Source organism: Astyanax mexicanus, chromosome 23 (genome assembly GCF_023375975.1).
Source record: "Astyanax mexicanus isolate ESR-SI-001 chromosome 23, AstMex3_surface, whole genome shotgun sequence".
Taxonomy (NCBI): Eukaryota; Metazoa; Chordata; class Actinopteri; order Characiformes; family Acestrorhamphidae; genus Astyanax; species Astyanax mexicanus.
Window position 1 is genome coordinate 22,626,858 of NC_064430.1, and position 12,061 is coordinate 22,638,918.

Genomic DNA, 12,061 nt, shown 5'->3' on the forward strand with positions numbered 1-12,061 from the left:
TCTTCCTGAGCAGCTGAAGAAGAAGAGAGGGATGGAGGAGGGAAAAATCAATAGTTGTCCTGTATGAGGAATGAGCAGAGCAGAGAGAGAGAGAAAGAGAGAGAGAGAGAGAGAGCAAAGAAAAGAGAGGAAGGCAATAACTGTAGAAAAATAGAGAAGGAAGAGAGAAAAATAAAAGATAAAAGTGTGTTTGGGAATTAGAAAAAGGAAGGGTAAAAGAAGAGAAAGAGAGGAAGCAGATGATAAAGAAAAAAACAGAAGAGAGGAGGAGGAAAAATAGAGATAAAATACAGAGAGAAAAGAGAAAAAGAGTGATAGCGGCCAGCAGAAGTGTATAGTAAGGAAGTATCAGAGAGTTTTGCAGAAAAAAGAGATTTTTTCATTCTTTTTTTTCAAAGGTGACTCCCTCTGTTTCTTCATCTTTTTGCATTCTCTCTCTCTCTCTCTTTCTCTCTCTCTCTTTCTCTCTCTCTCAGTTTTTTTTACTAATTTAAATTCCAGTGAGCTTTGTTAGTGTGTGACAGCGGGTTCACGCTTTCACTCTCCCCCCGTCTCTCTCTCTCTCTCTCTCTCTCTCCCTGTCTTTCTTTCTCTCTCTCTCTCGTACTTCAGGTTGTAATTGTGCAGTCTCTGTTTATTTAGCTCTAGGTTAGAGAACATGAAGGGAAAAAAGAGAGAGAAAGAAAAAGGGAGAGAGAGAGAGATAAAGGTAAAAGAACCCTATACCCTAAACTAATATTCACTAATATTCATCCCAGAGACAAAACAGAAAAAGTTTTCTATATGAAGATGAGCACAAGAAAAACAAATAGAGATCAAATAGAGAAAGTGATGTGAAGAAAAGAAGAAGAGAAAATGATAACTAAAAATAACTGAAAACAAAGTGAAAAGATAAGAAGGAGGAGATGGAGAAGGGAATATGATGAAGGAGGACAAAATGGAGAAAATGGAGAATAAAGAATAGAAAGATAAAGAACAAGGAGATGATGGAGAAATAGAGGAAGATGCAGAATGTAAAGAAGGAAAAGAAGGAGGAGAAGATGTATTCATAGAGAAGGAGAAAACCTTGGGGAAGATAGAAAATGATACACATAAAAGAAGCAGAGGAAAGTAGGTGTTTGGGTGGTGTTGGGGTGGTATTGGAGGTAGTGTTGGGATGGTGTTGAAGATGGTATTGGAGGATAGTGTTGGAGGTGGTGTTGAAGGTGGTGTTGGGATGATATTGAAAGTTGTGTTGGAGGTGGGGTTAGAGGTAGTGTTGAAGGTGGTGTTGGGATGGTATTTGAGGTGGTGTTGAAGGTGATGTTGGGGTGGTATTGGAGGATAGTATTGGAGGTAGTGTTGAAGGTAATGTTGGGGTTTGCTTTGAAGGATAGTATTAAAGGTGGTGTTGAAGGTGATGTTGGGGTGGAATTGGAGGATAGTATTGGAGGTGGTGTTGAAGATGATGTTGGGGTGGTGTTGGATGTGCACCTAAGGGTGGAGTTGGGATGATAGAAGATGTGTTGGAAGTAGTGTTGAGGAGGTTGTGTTGGAGATGGTATTGGAGGTGGTGTTTGAGGTGGTATTGGAGTGATACTGGAGGATAATGTTGGAGGTAGTGTTGGATGTGTTATTTGAGGATGGTGTTGGGATGATATTAGAATATGTGTTGGAAGTAGTGTTGAGGTGGTGTTGGGGTGGTATTGAAGGAAAGTAATGGAGGTGGTGTTGGATGTGTTGTTGGGTTGTGTTAAGGTGGTGTTGGGATTGAGGTGGCGTTTGGGTGGTGTTGAAGGTGGGAGGGGGGCAGTTGTTGGGCCGTTCTGGGGCAGTGGTCACTCTGCTGTTGCCCCACCTGCCCCGGCCCTCTGTCTCCAGCAGTGGGGGGGGGAACGAGGGAGCGCCGTCTTCTTTCGCTCCGTTAAACTCAGCCTGACAGCGGAGAGAGAGAAGAGAGAGAGGAGAGAGAGAGAGAGAGAGAGAGAGTAAAGGGCCCCTCCCCTCCCTCCTCCTCTCTCTTTCTCTCTCTCTCTCAGACACACACCCACTCGGAGTGGACCCTCCCCTCGCTCTCATCCAGTGGGAAGAGGCCGGGAATGGCCAGCTCCCCTCCCCTCCTCCCCTCCTCTTCTCTTTCACCCATCCCTCTTTCCCTCTTTCCCGTCCTCTCTCCTCGCAGCGTCTCTCCTCCTGTCCGGAGCGCCACACCTCTGCTCTCGTCCTCCGCTGACCACTGCAATGGATACCACGAGGTACTCCCTCTCTCTCCATCCCTCTTTCTATTTCTCTATCTATCTATCTTTCCTCACTCTCTATCTCTTCTTCTCTTTCTTCTGTTTCTCCTTCCCTCCCTCCTGATGGTTAAGTACTGTTTGGTGCAACTTTCCGAGCCCCCGGTTTCCTCCTGTGTCCTGTGGGCTTGCAGCAGAAAGATCAGAAATGTGGACGGGTTCTGGTCCTCTGGAACCCTGTGGAACATTTATTGAGATCCAAAGATGTGTTAAACTGGGAATGGGAATAGACTGGGAATACTGGGAATGATAGATGGGAAAGTGGTGCTGGGAGAAGCAGGTGTAGCGATGCCACATGGTGCGTCTTGGTGTTGTTGCAGCATAGGACTCAATGAAAGAGTCAATAGATGGATACATTCGTTCCAATTCACATTTTTTTTAGGTATTTCTACTTGTGGTTTTGTAAATTTTTGATTTCTTTAGTTTTTGGGGCAAGCGGTTGAATGGGTCAAAATGAGAACCTGACTGCGCCCAGTGGGTCCACATGGTAGGTCAGAGCCAGGCAGGGCAGGGCAGGGCACGGCAAAGAAAAATTAGGGTGGGCGCGTTATTTTATTTTACATTTTTGAGGATTTTCAACCCAAAATTTTATCACCAAAGCCAAATTTGCGATCATTTAATGATACTATATTTATACTCATTTCACTGAGTCAGCTCAATTCTTTCGCATTATTGTGGTTTCTTGGCCCAGCTTGGTTTCACCGTTGACCAGGTCAAATTTTATTCTTATAAAATTTCGTTAATTGAACAACAAATTTCAAAATTTCACAATTTTTTAACATTTAATCACATAATTATCTTGCGGTTTGTGAGGGATCTGATCTGAAGTGATGGGAGCTTGGTTGGTGGGTGGGTGGGTCGAGGGGGATATATATATATATATATGTGGGGGTTGGGGTAAAAGGGGGCAAGCTCATATTTCATATCCACAAACGACGCTGGTGCTTTTTTTCTGTTTTTTTTTCGTTGTTGCCTCAGAGAATGCCCGCCGGCCGGCTCCTAGAGTTTCTTTTGGACTTGCTGCCATATGGCTTCCAAGAAATTGCTCAGGAGTGACGATAAGACTGGTCAGCATAACCTGCGTGATGTTCTGCGCCATGTGACAGGATGGCTGTTCTTCCATTGCAGTGAAATCTGCAAAAATATATATTATTTCTGGACGAATTTGTTTTAAAAATTGTTTTTATAGTTACTGTGAAAACCTTAGATTAGCCTTAAAGGTTAGAGCACTGCAATAAAACACTATTTCAAAGCTGATTAACAGCTCACAGTGAGAGAGTTTAGCCAGGCTAAAGTGTGACTTGCAAACATGGTGGAGGTAGTTCCACACATGGCTTTCCTGTAACAAAGGCTACAGTATAGCTCTGGAAAAAAATCCACTTAAGAGATCACTTAAAAAGGATGGGTTTCCTTGATTTTACCAAATTGTAAACCTCTGGAATATAACCAAGAGGAAGATGGATGATCACAAGCCATCAAACCAAACTGAACTGCTTGAATTTTTGCACCAGGAGTAAAGCTACATAAAGTTATCCAAAAGCAGTGTGTAAGACTGGTGGAGGAGAGCATGATGCCAAGATTAAAAACCAGGGTTATTCCACCAAATATTGATTTCTGAACTCTTAAAACTCTTTATGAATATGAACTTGTTTTATTTGCATTGTTTGAGGTCTGAAAGCTCTGCATCTTTTTTGTTATTTCAGCCATTTTTTTTCTGCAAATAAATGCTCTAAATGACGATATTTCTATTTGGTATTTGGGAGAAATGTTGTCTGTAGTTTATAAAAAAAAACAATATTGTTCATTTTACTCAAATATAAACCTATAAATAGCAAAATCAGAGAAACTGATTCAGAAACTGAAGTGCTCTCTTCATTTTTTTTCCAGAGCTGTATGTTCAAATAAGGGAAGTGGCTCAAACCAGATTTATTGAGGCTATGTGGACATGCCAAATCAGATCTTTGGAAATCAGATAGGAGTCAGATTCATTTCCTTCAGGATTCAAGATCGGACATATTCTGATTTGTGTGCACGCAGTATGAGTCTGAAAGCTTAGAGTGGATTTAATGCATCTTTTTCTTGATCTTATTCACATAGTGCTACATCCTCAGGCAGCGTTGCGCCATAATCCAATCCCCACCAGAATCTGACTGATGTCAGATGACTGTATATGTATATGTAATGCATGTGCAATTAATAGGAGTTTGATTCTATTAGGGACTAGGAACTCGGCACAACACCAGCAGTGCAGCAAAACAAAAATGCAGCATGGTGCATAAATGTAAACATATCTGATTCTGTTTGAATCTCTTTGATTTTGAGACCAAAATATGAGTTGACGTGTTTTGGATTACTATCTTATGTTTCCATCCAAAAAAATGGCCCTTTATTGAAACAAATTCAACTCCAGATTCACTCTAAAGACCTTAAAAGTCACATCACTGTAACAGAGCACTCTTTTTAAGCAGATAAATAACCCTAGGTGAGAGCTAGCCAACTTTCCAACACATTGATCCAACTCACAATACAGTGGGAGCTACGCAGGTTAAAGTTCAGCTTCCAAACATGGTGGTGGTAGTTTCTCTTCCTGGAACACGGAGGCCTGCACTCAATAAAAAGCAAGAGTTTAGCTGCTTAAATCATTTTATTCCAAGCCCTCAACGTAGTTTCACACACACTTTTACAGCTCACAGTGAGAGCTAATCAGGCTACTATTCAGCACAGCTTTCAAACATGGTGAATGTAGTTTTTCCACAGTGTTACAGCTCACCGTTTCCAAACATGGTGGTGGTAGCTTTACAGAGTTACAGCTCACAGTTAGATCTTCCCAGGGTAAGGTACAGCTTTCAAACATGGTGGTGGTAGTTTCACACATCGTTACAGCTCAAAGTGAGAGCTAATCAGGCTAAAATACAGTACTGCTTCCAAACATGGTAGGGGTAGTTTCAGACAATGTTACAACCAAACCACGAAAATACGGTTTTAATGTTGGCGTTTTTGCTAGCACCTCTTCCTTTAAAAATGAAAGACTGTAGAAAATGTTTACTTATCACATTGATTGTAATTGTGGTGTTTTGGTGTTTTAAGCTGAGATTGCTAACTATATTGAATTGCACTTGCTTACACTGCTTTAGCAGAGATGCATAGATGCATTTAGGTCGGGATGACCAAGGCCAATATTTAAGTTACAATATATATTCTCAATTTTGATCAATAAAATATAATTCTGATATTGATATGATTCATAGAAACACAGAAAAAGTTCATATTCATAAAGAGGATTTTAAGAGTTCAGAAATCAATATTTGGTGGAATTACCCTGGTTTTTAATCACAGTTTGTTTCATGCATCTTGGCATCATGTTCTCCTCCACCAGTCTTACACACTGCTTTTGGATAACTTCAAGCTGCTTTACTCCTGGTGCAAAAAAACATTCAAGCAGTTCAGTTTGGTTTGATGGCTTGTGATCATCCATCTTCCTCTTGATTATATTCCAGAGATTTATAATTTGGTAAAATCATTTGCTTATTTCTTTTCCATGACTGTCACTGAAACATTTTCTTTTTTAATATATATATAGATGTTGATTTATTTTTTGTATTATTGTATATACTCAAATTTGAATACTGTTGCTAAGCTAACTAGTGGACATTAGCTTTCATTCTCTGCTAGCTGTGTTTTTTAGTGTGTATTAGCAAAACCAAAGAAGCCCAATTTTCCCCACCAAACCAGCAGGTGAAAGTGTGTAACTCTCATCTGAGATATGAGATAAGTGTGTTAGTGTGTGTAGTGTATATATGTGAGTGTGTGTAGTGTGTAAGTGTGTGTGTGTGTGTGTGTGTGTGTGGTTGGGTCTCAAATTGCCTTGTTTGCGTATAGTGTGCCGAGCGCAGGTCTTTTTAAATGGAAAGCGCGGTGGGCTTGACCCCGCGGCCCCTCTCCCGGCGCTGGTATTGATTAGTTAATAGTATTATTTGTGGAGTGTGCCTCGCCGGCTGAAGCCTCTCTGTTCTCGGCTCGGTTTGAGGACGACACTCGTGTTTGCGTTTGGTCAACAGAAGGCCCGAGCTGTGGTCATCTTTCAGAGCTGCATCCTTTTGACGCTGAAGGTTGCGGGAGGTCAGCGGAGGTCAGCAGAGGTCAGAGGTTAATAGGTTTTACCCCCCAGGAGGAGCAGGTCAGGCAGGAGGAGATTGAGGAGAAGGTCAGTCGATCAATCGGCCTGAAACGGTCAAACGGCCTGGACGGGTCACTCACCCTTTTTTTTGGGAGGGGGGTGAGGGAGAGTGGGGGGGGGGGGGGGTTTATAATGGGTGTGGCCTTTAAAACTGAAAAACATAAAAAAAACAAGACAGAGTGACGTGCATTTATATGCGAAACACTAAAGAACTCATACTTGTTTCTACAATATACAATAGATATACAATACAAACAAATCTAAACAAATCTATACATTTATGTCCCTCTTAAATCTTAAAGTAGAGTCTATCAGCGGTTAAATACAGACAATAGACATCTGTGGGTTGATGGTGAAGCAACTACACGTGGTCTTATTTTTTTTTTTCATTTTTGATCTAAATAATTATTTTTAGTTTGAAAATGGAAAAGCAACTGTATCTGTATCGTAAAGTCTATTAAAAGACACAAAAAGCAATAAATTCATGTCCTTATTTTTGATCTGAGGACATTTTTTAGCTTGGGAAATGAAAAATTGCTCTCACTGTATTGTAAAGTCTATTAAAACACACAAAATGCTGATAATTCGAGTCAGTATTTACTTATTGGCTTCTATTGTACTGATATTTTTGATCTGAGTTTAATTTTTTTTTTTTAAAATTTGGAAAAATGACTGTATCTGTATCGTAAAGTCTATTAAAACACAACAAGCTAAAATGTTGTGTCATTATTTTTGATCTGAGTGATTTTTTAAGCTTGGAAAGCTGGGAAAATGTTAAAACTGCAGTATCTGCATTATAAAGTCTATTAAAACACACAATAGCGGGAAAAAGTAAAGTCAGAATCTGCCCATTGGCTTCTAGTGTAACGACATTTTTGATGTTTTTGATTTTTGAGGTTTTTTTTGTTTAAAAAATGGAAAAACTGCTGTATCTGTATCGTAAAGTCTTTTAAAACATACAAAGAGCTAAAAAGTTACTTTCATAAACGGCTTTGGCATATAAAAAGAAGATTCCATCTGCCCTATTTTACTGTATTGTATATATTTTTAGCTATATTTTTTTTAAATTCAGTATTTGTACTGTTCAGTCTATAACTAGTGAAAAACATTCAATATAAGATGCTTCAGTATCTGATTATTGATTTCTATTGTAAGAACATTTTAACCTGAGTTTAAAAAAAAATCACTTTGCCTTATTAGATAAAAAAAAACCGCAAACTACTACATTTCTATCCTACAGTCTATTAACAGTGAAAAACTTACAGTATGATGTTGCTTTATTTGTGGCCCACTGGCTTCTATTGTAATTACATTTTTGAAGCGAATAAATTTTCTTAAACTGAAGAACAAAAATTTATCTGTATTATACTGCCTATTACTGTTGCTAACCACAGACATATAATAGAAGAAAATAGAAGACAGTCACTGACTTCTCCAAACTAAATAAATAACTACATTTATTTAAAGTCATATGGTATCTTTAACACCCCTGTTGGGTTTAACTTCAACAATCATCAACAATGTTTCTATGCAATTTTCTAAGTTTAACAATCCAAATAATTTTAAATGTAATTATTAATTTGTGTATCGTGGTTGACGTATATCAAAAAACTTAATTCACCAGACCCAAATCTAAATAGAGTAATAATTAAAAAAAATGCTCTGTTTTTTCCAACTTTATTGTTACTACTGGGTCAAACGAACTGGGCCGGTGTTTTTTTTTGTGTAATTAAACATGTACATGTCTATTACTCTAAGTAAGACCCGCTAAGTTTATGGCTAGGGTTTTATGCTCCAAAAATAATAAAGAATGTATTTTTAGCATTTAAAACTCTATAATTTAACTCTTCTGGGCTATTTAATTATCGCTAAGAGGTTCTTGCCACTGAAGTAACAGAACCTAAAAGGTGGAGCTAAAATGATGGTACAATAAAGATATGGATTTCATATTTTATATGTAGACTATTCAACAGGTCTGTTATTGATATGTTATAGATATTTTTCTGATCTATACATTTCACACAATTTGGAATGATGGCTACCATTTGTGGATTGGGGTGTGGTGCAGTGGATAACACCACCGCCTGCCAGTGAGCTACCATGTGGGAGGCCGGGGTTCAATTCCAGGTCTGGGTGACTGAAAGCTGCTTTACAACAATAAGTGTCCTTGGGCTAGACTCCTAACTTTACATAGGCCCAAATCTGTAATAGGAATAACACTATATGTAAATCTAAATATAATTTTGCAGCTGTTTCCCTTTATTTACTTTATACCCTATCAATAGTATTGTGAGCCGGTTGGGAGCATCAAATAAAAGTGTTGTATTTGTAAATGCTGAGGGAAAACAGAGGTTAGCTATTCATCAAAAGTTTGTACTAATTATCATGTTTCACTACATCTCAAGCCCATTTCACACGGGATTTCTTGTTTTAGCACCGTGACATCACAAAAAGACTACATATTGGTATTTTAGTAAAGATCATAACCAAGATACAGCAGTTTTAATATTTTCCAAGCAAAAAAAATAAAAATACTCAGACCAAAATCATTATTATGCGGAGCCCCTGAAAGGACGAGATGTTTTTTTTTTATGTAAAAAGTGGTGAGCACCAAATACTAAGTGGTGAGCACCAGATGGTAAATAGTAGTAGATAGTAACTTAGTTGGTGGTGCTCACCACTTTTTATGTATGATAAAAAATACACCACGTTCCTTTAGGGGCTCCATATTATTACAATAGAAGCAAAGGGTAGATACTTATGCAACTATTTTCTACTTTTTGTGTGTTTTAATAGATAATTTTGTGTGTTTTAATTTTATAATACAGTTACAGTCAATTTTTCAATTTTCCAAGCTAAAAAAATTATTTAGATATTAAATGACAATACAAGACCATGTGTAATCGCTTCACCATCAACTCACAGATTTCTATTGTATGTATTTCACTACTGATAGAGTGTCTGGTTTAAGAGGGGCAAAAAAATTATAAGTTTGTTCAGATTTGTAAAAAAAAAATAAAAAATCACACCAGATTTCTTATAAGCACCGTGCAAAAGAACTGTGATTCTGGTTCTAATAGCATGTGTGTATAAAGCAGTAGAGGTTGTAGAGGTTGTATCTCTTCTCAAAACTTTAGCGTAAACAGGCTATGCTATTTATGCTAGCATAATTAATGTAATTGCTGAAATATCACATGTAAAAGACTGCATATCGGGACTTTATCCATGGTTACAATCTACATTCTGTTATAGTACAACAATCTACACAATTATTTAAACTATTGTTATTAATTTTATATATTTTTTCAAATTGATAGATAGATTCTTTACTGTCTTTAGAAGAGGAAATTTGTTTTCACAGCCTGTACCATAGTATACAACCTGCTTAGACATGGTAATATACTTAAATTAATACAGAAAATTGTCAGACAAACAAGGAAAACACATTTGAACACCTTTGAACACACAAGGCTTTACACATCAGCTTAACCAGGTAACTTGTGAAGAGCTGAAACGGCTGCGGGCACAACATTTTTTGCAAGCTAGTGTTCTGTATCTCCGTCCTGATGAAAGCACTGTGTAGAAAGTACTGTATATATAATGGGTTTTCCGGGTCTTGTGTTATTCTGATAGCCCTTCTTAGGATGGCCTTATTATTTAGGGTTGTCAGGTTACTATATAAAAACAGTATATAGTAATTGTAGGGTTAAGAGTTTAAAGGTTAACTCTCATTATATTGGCATAAATTTCCATTGGGTATCCTCGACCGGGTTTAGTCATCACACTGTTCTCCACAGTGTTCTGGCTGTCAGTGTGCTGGGTACGCTACTGTCACTACTGAAATTAGCAGCCACACCTTTTCACAACAGCTCAGCGTGGAGAGAGAGAGAGCGCTAACAGGCTAATCATGACTAAGAGCGAATAGCAGATGCTTAAACTGGCAGATACATCCCTGCTATACAAAGATCTAACATTGTTTTTACACAGAGAAAGCTATACGAATTTGGATCTGGGAATGACGTTGTTGTATTCCAGTTAAACAGTAATGTCTCAGGTTAGCTTTGCTAGCGATATCAGTTAATTACTGAATGCAGAACGCATTCCGCATTATTTTTTTAATCTAAACCCCATTCAAGATCATCCCTAGACAGATGTTTGTGCGTATGATTGATTTAATGACACACAAAAAGAGATAAGTGCTAATAAACAGTATAATCATGCTTCTTTTACTACTGTTGACGTGTGGGGCAGCCATCTTGGATTCGGAATTATTTCTGAGTTGTAAATCCGACCTGTAGGATAGGTTTAAATGTAACGCAGTATTAGAGGCATAGCAAAAGACGCTACGTTAGCTAGCAGTCCCTTCATAAGATGTAGTAAAACTGTATGTAGGCTACTTATGAGTCAGCTAGTTAGCAGGCAGTTAGCACTTTGCTAATTGATTAGATATAAGCTTTCAATATTTGTTAAACAAATTATATTTAAAACTGATAGTGAAGCTTAATGCAAAACTGTGAAGATTTATGTAAAAATATTGTTCTTTTAAATCCAGGAACAACTAACTTTTTCACACGAGCCTATGTGCATGCTAATGTTTCCATCAAACAGAAATTTGGTGAAGACCATTTTCTGAATATTTTCTGAATAGTAACCCTAAATATTTTTCATAAATAACATAAACTTAATTTTAAACTTAAATTTTTATTAAGAGTAACAAAAAAAATCTAAAGCATCTTATAACTGCAGAAACAGCAGGTATAAATCCACCCACCCTCATAATTATAATAGCTGCACAACCATAACAACAAATATTATGTATAACATGTCATTTTATTTATCTTACTTAGTCATAACTGCATAAAACATACATAATAAATATATAAAATATAACCCATAATATTGTCCATCTAAAAAAATATATGAAAATATTAAAATAGCAAAAATGGTCCAAAGGTTCATCTCTAAGTCATTTCTGACTGTATTTTAACTTTTATATGACTATAGTCTTAAGCTGTATTTTTATTTAACTGTATGATAATAAAGAACAGGGCATCACTCAGACCTCTACACCTGAACAGCGCTGGGCTTGTGTCCGAGAGAAACCAGCAGGTGTGTGTGTAGTGTATAATGTGTGTGTGTGTGTTTAAGAGTGTTTGGTACAGCTGACTAAGCGTTTTAAAGGTGAAAGGTCAGTGGTATGGGAAGGCCACCGGCTGAAACATACTGTCTGATAAGAGTTCTGAACTATTCCTCTGATAACTGTGAGCTGACCACGGCCTATTTTCACTTTATCAGGAAAAGCTTAGGTCATGGAACACTGGTGAACACTGGTGTAGTAAAATGTAGTAAAATGTAGTACAGCATGTTGGTAACAACTGGTATGGAATAGTATGGTGTTATAGTATTTAGTGTATAGGATATAGTGCATAATTTAAAGTGTATATTGTATAATAGTATATTGGATATAGTATATATAGCTCTGTAAAAAATGAAGAAAATAAAAAATGAATGAAGTTTCTCTGATTTTGCTATTTATAGGTTTATGTTAGAGTAAAATGAACATTGTTGTTTTATTCTATAAACTACAGACAACATTTTTCCTAAATTTTAA